Source organism: Eulemur rufifrons, chromosome 8, assembly GCF_041146395.1.
Source record: "Eulemur rufifrons isolate Redbay chromosome 8, OSU_ERuf_1, whole genome shotgun sequence".
NCBI lineage: Eukaryota > Metazoa > Chordata > Mammalia > Primates > Lemuridae > Eulemur > Eulemur rufifrons.
This window is the reverse complement of record NC_090990.1, coordinates 15,144,867-15,150,866: the sequence shown is the minus strand read 5'-3', so window position 1 is coordinate 15,150,866 and position 6,000 is coordinate 15,144,867. Positions and strand designations below refer to the sequence as shown.

Here is a 6,000-nt window from a genome sequence, read left to right as displayed (position 1 = left end):
GCCTAGTACAGTCCCAGGGCACCTAGCTAGGGAGGCAATAAAAACTTGGTGGAGTCTAAGTCCTGGGAAAGGCAGTAAGAGCGGAGGGGGCGGAACCTGCCGATCAGCCCCGCCCCTAAGAGGCCCCGCCTCCTAGAACGATGACATCACAAACTAGGCCCCGCCCCTCATTGTCAGTCCCAGGGAGCCGGAGGAGGCGCCGGCTGCTGGGAGCGGAGCGCCGGAGCTCTCGGCGGGCTGGAGCGCGGGCCGGGGCCGTCGAGGTGAGAGTCCGCGGGGAGGCGGCGGGAGGGCGGCGCTGGGGCCCGGGCCGGCGCGGGGAGAGCAGGGCGGCCGGAGCGGGGGCGGCCCCCGGAGGAGTCGGAGTACCCGGGGGCGTCGGGCAGAACCGGCGGGCGCTCCTCGGGGAGGGATGGGGGTGTGGAGTTGTGGGGCAGAGTTTGAGTGGATTTTGGAGGAAGAGCTCGGGACGGGGATTTTTTGGGGCGAGACCTTGGGAATGTTTTTGGAGTTGCAGGAAGAGAATCTGAGATTTTTCTTCTGGAGGGGGAGGGAAGCTTCTGAGGCGACTTCTTGGTGGGAGCGAGAATCTGAGGAGAAATGTTCGGGGCAGAGACGCGGAGACCTTTTCGAGGGGGCGGAGAAGAGTTTTTAGGGTCGAGTTCGGGATGGGGGGCGCCGGGCGCGGGCCGGGTGGGGGCGGGGCGCGGCGCGGCGCGCGGGTGGGGGGCCCGGGCGGCCGGGGAGGGGGCTGCGCGGGGCCCGGCGGGCACCGGGGAGGAAGGAAGTGATCATACAGGAAGAGCCCGGGAGCTCCGGGCAGGAGGAGGAGGGAGGTTTGGGAGCGCGTTGGGCGGCGTGCGGGACCTGGCTGCGGGGCGCGGGGCGCGGGGGCGCGGGCCGGGCGAGGAGGGGTCCCGCCGCCGCCGCAGCTGTCGGCCGCGCCGGCCCGCGTCCCGGGCGCTGCTGGTCTCGCAGCCAGACCGCTGGGCCGGGAAGGAATGCGAGGCATTCGCTTTGTTTAAGTTGCCAGTAGACAGTCCTTAGGACTAATTAATGGTGGAATCTGCAGGGGACGCGGGTGAGCGGGGCCGGGGCCGCCCCCCGCCCGCCCGCCGCGGCGAACTTTCCGCAGCGCGGCCCGCCTCCCTGCGCACCCCCCGCCCCGCGGCCCGGGCGGGGAAGGAGCCATGGCTTCCCGAAGCGCAGGAATGAAGTGCGGTTTCTGGGGCCGGTGGCCTCGGGCTGCGGAGGCTGCCTGCAGCGAGGCCGGCGTCCCGGAGCGGCCGGGCTGGGGCTCCGGAGCCCGGTTTCGAGCTCTCTGAGGTGCCCGCGGTTTCTGTTAACAACCTTGGAGGAGGCTCTGCGAGCCGAGAAAGACCATCTTGCTTTGGAGCATCTGTTTCTTCATCGCGTCAGCCCCTTTCCTAACACTGCAGAGCTTGTTACGGCATGTTTCGGAAATGCCGAGGCCAGTGCTCACGCTCGAGGGTGGGAGAGGGGAAGAGAGTAGGCACCCCCCAAAACCCTGCAGCGTGTTCTCCAGAGGGCCAGAGACTGCTTGCAGATTCTCTGCCGCACCTTCGCTGACTTGAATGACCTTGGGGAGAGGATTGTGCTGCTGAGCCCCTGGTGGCTTATCTGTCGATTGAGGAGAAACTACTCTCTGGACCTCCCTGCCTTTTGGGGATATTTTGAGGGGTGGGGTTTGCTGAGGGTATTTCTTTTACAAACTGCTGCAGTTCTGGCCTAAGGAGTGAGTGGGGAGAATTCAGATCACCGAGTAAGATTTTACTGCCTCAGGTTAGGGAGGGGGAGGGGGTTGTATTTTAGGGGGTTATTTCTTTTTGGAGAATCTGTACAGTATGTTCCAGATTGCTTTCTGTCAGTTTCTGCACAGCTTTGGTGGCGTTCGTGTGGTTAAATTGAATAACCCCCATAGAAAATTCTTCTCTTGTCAGAAATAATTGTTTTGCTCAGAATTCCCCTTGGGGCAGATTAAGGTTTTGCTCAATTTACTCAGAAGAATTTTCCAGGTTTCTAAAATTAAATCACTTTTCTAAACATAGTAACTAAAGTTTGAAAAACTGGAAATAGTGGGATGGGAAGGGAATGGGTTGGCGTATGAATAAGGCAGCAAATACAGGTTCATTGTTGGCCATCCATTAATAATATGGATTAATTAGCCTTCCTTGATGTTTAGGTGTTTTCTTAATGTTAAATAATTTAAGACCAAGAAAGAGAACTAATATTGTTGAGTTGCCTATTCTGTGGCTAGTAATTGTGCTAGGTGGTATATAGCTCATATAGTCTTCCCAACAATTTTGCGAGGTGGTAGTTGGCATCTTGTTTTATAGATGAGCAAACTGAGGGTCAGAAGATAAAGTGAGTGTCCCAAGTTCACACATACAACTAGTAAAAAGTGAAACTGGTATTCAAACCCAAGTCCGTTTTTAAGGCCCCTGGTTATCTTCCTATGCATGCTGCCTTGGGAACCGGAAGACCTAGTTTCTAGACCTTTGCCTCAGCCACTGGATCACTGTGGATCTTAGAATAAGTGTATTAAGTCTGTTCTCCAATAATGTTGCCTTCTTTTCTTCCAGCAGTGTTGTCAGTGTGATTTTGAGGTGTGCTAATTTTTTGGTAAAAAGATAAACATACGAGACTGTGGTAGTGGTGTGTTTTATATGTGGTATGTCATATATGTAGTAGGTGCTTAATTTTTTGCTTATGATGGAAGCATTTCTATTAAAATGTACCTAAGTGATCATCTGTTTCATTTATGTAATGGAAGATCATGGATAGCTAATAGCCCTTCCATTGTAGAGACCATCATTAAGGTAACATTTATGATCAGAAAGTGAGCCATTTTTCATGAAACATAGCTTCTGGGCACATTGTCAGCTTGTGAGTAAAGCACACTACAGGTAGGACCCATATAGTTCAAGCTGAAAAGATTCAGTGTTAACATTGATGCACATAATAGATGCTCAGTAAATATTTGCTAAATGAAAGAATTTATGCATTCTTTCTTTAAAAAATCAGCTTTATTGAGAGATAGTTACAATAAAATTCACCAATTTTAAGTGTACAGTTTGCCGAGCTTTGACAAATGTATACAGTTGTGTAATCACCACCAATACCTTTATTCTTTTAAACTGTGTGTTATCTTTTAGGAATTGGGTAGCAGATTTATCCCTGGTAATGTTATGAGTTTTCTATGCTGAGATTCAATGCTGTGAGATCAGAGTGAATACTAGAGAGTCAGTGTGCCAGCTTGGTAGGAAATAGGGAAATCTTAGGTATTTTCTTCTTTAGGTATTTAATGTTGAGGTGAATGAGGAGAATAAGAGAGGTAGAGACACTTGTCTGATTAGGGAAAAGATGAATAAATTTGGGAAGAACCAGATTTTAGTTTTAAGACAGAGGGTACATTTTGGGGAAAAAAATTACCTGATGATTTATTAAGGAGTTGAACTTCTTGTTTCCTTTTGAAATGGTAGCTCCTGAAATATTAAACTTAATGTCTTTAGCTATGCTTAAGAAGTGCTTAACACTTTATGGTTGCTCAAATAATACACAAGGGTGGGGATGCTATAAAGTGGTTGAAGGCCTTGCCCTTCCACCTATGACAGAATCCTTAGTGTTGATCTTTAGCTTGTTTTAGCTAACATTCCACAAAGGAAAGAATACATTAGGTAGCGATTGTGGCTTGCTGGGAAGACACAGATTATTTTTTTCCTTCTCATAGTTTCTCCAGTCACTGAACTTGTCTCAGTCTGCTTTTGTTCAAGTTTCTGTCTCTTAGAAAACGCGTGAAGCCTCTGCTACTGAGCTTGTAGAAGCAGCCCCATTTCAACATCTTAATCCTTCTCTTTTCTTTCTCTCTGTCTCTTTTTTTTTTTAGAGAGAGGGTCTTGCTATATTGCCCAGGCTGGTGCAAACTCCTGGTCTCAAGAGATCCTCCCACCTCAGCCTCCTACTCCTTTGTCTTTATTCATTCATTCTTTTTTTCTTTTTTCTTTTTTTTTTTAATAGACTGAGTCTTGCCCTGTAGCCCTGGGGCTAGAGTGCTCATGGCAACCTCAAACTCCTGGGCTCAAGTGATCCTCCTGCCTCAGCCTCCCCAGTAGCTGGGACTACAGGCACTGGCTACCACGCCCAGCTAATTTTTTATCTTTAGTAGAGACAGGAATTTGCTCTTGCTCAGGCTGGTCTAGAGCTCCTGAGCTCAATCAGTCCTTCCACCTTTGCCTTCCAGAGTGCTAGGATTACAGGCATAAGCCACCATGGCCACCTTATTCATTCCATTTCTGTATATTAACTCTTATAAGCCCTCCTCCTACCTGTGAATTTATGTGAGAATGAACACTCTTGTTACATTGACTGTTGGCTCTCCACATACCATTAGTAAATAATAATTAAATTAAAATACCCTTCAGACTACCTACTCAAAATTTTGGGTAACTGTAGGGAGAAAATAATAACTCTATAAGGTAGTCATTATCCTCATTTTATACATGAGGGAGCTGAGCTCAGAGCAGTTACTGTCAGAGCCAGTGAGGGACAGACCCTTGATTTGGGCTCAGGTACGATTGATACTCAAATGTCGTCAGTTCTTTCTGTTTCATTACACTGGCTGGTGTATTAGGGTGGAGGGTCAAGGGAAGAGTTGAAAATACCATATTAAAATATCTGGCAGAAGCTGTGTTTTAAAATAAAAGAAAAAATATAGGAAAAAAAAAATGAGCCACAATGTAATGAGCGTTGCTCACCTTTTTAGGTGTTGCTGTTTTCATGTATTCCTTTCTTAACCTCTAGAGATACCTCCTTACATTCTACAGAATTTATAGTTCATCCTGTATTTCATAACTCCCTTCCTAGACTCAGCATTTATTCTTTATAAACATGGTACTTTATATCATTGGCTGTTTGAGTTACCCCTCCCCCTATTTTATATGTATCTGAAAGCTCCTGTCAGCTTAGTCATTCAAGATCCTCCATGTTTTCATGTGCCCCTCTATTCCCATTTTATCTGGACAGAGTAATCTTTTTAAAACATATGTTATTACAAACTTGCATAAAACTTTAAAAAATAATTACAACTTTTTATTAAAGTATATATAGACACAGAAAAGCGCACATAAGAGTCCAATTTGATTATTTTTTTTTCCACAAACAATATACACCCATGTAACTAGCACCTAGATAGATCAAGAAAAGCATTTCCAGTACCTGGAACCCCCTATCTAGTTCCCTTCCAGTACCTGCCTCCGCTCTATACCCAGGGTACTCACCATACCATCCTGACTTCTTTTTTTTTTTTTTTTTTTTTGAGACAGGGTCTCATTCTGTCACCCAGGTTAGAGTATAGTGGCATCATCATAGCTCACTGCAACCTCAAACTTCTAGACTCACGCGATCCTCCTGCTTCAGCCTCCTGAGTAGCTGGGACTACAGGTGCATGCCACCAAGCCTGGCTAATTTTTCTATTTTTTTTGTAGAGAAGAGGTCTTGCCCTTGCTTACGCTGGTCTCGAACTCCTGACCTCAAGCCATCTTCCCATCTCAGCCTCCCAGCTAGGATTATAGGCATGAGCCACCCCACCCGGCCCATCCTGACTTCTAACAGCATAGATTAGTTTTACCCTTTTTTGTACTTTTGTAAATATGGAATCACATTGCATATATTCTTTTTAGTCTGGCTGCATTTATTGAACACTAATGTGAGTGTGCAAAATTTTTTTGTGTGTGTTTTTTGTTTTTTTGGGGGGGTGTGGATTAAAATCCAAATTTCAACTCTTTATCTTGGCCTATAATGCCTTGTATAGCCTGGCCCCTGCCTACTTCTCCAACTTTATCTTATGCCAGTCTTATTGCCCATTATGCTCTAGTCACACTAGCTTCTTACTTATTTTTAAACTTAAGCTCTTTCCTGCCTCAGGGCTTGAACACTTTTTTTTTTTTTTTTTTTGGAGACAGAGTCTCTCTCTGCCACCCT

The 6,000-nt window shown here is 47.0% G+C and overlaps 1 protein-coding gene across 2 annotated transcripts in view; it reads left to right on the top strand.

Annotated features, from left to right (window-relative positions):
* The first annotated feature begins 205 nt into the window (after positions 1-205).
* The window catches only part of LUZP1 (leucine zipper protein 1), an 84,282-nt gene continuing 78,487 nt past the window's right edge, over positions 206-6,000 (top strand). For both annotated transcript variants that reach the window (XM_069479526.1, XM_069479527.1), the window contains exon 1: positions 206-263. The gene's annotated coding sequence lies outside the window, so the exon portion shown is untranslated. The remainder of the gene's footprint in view (positions 264-6,000) is intronic.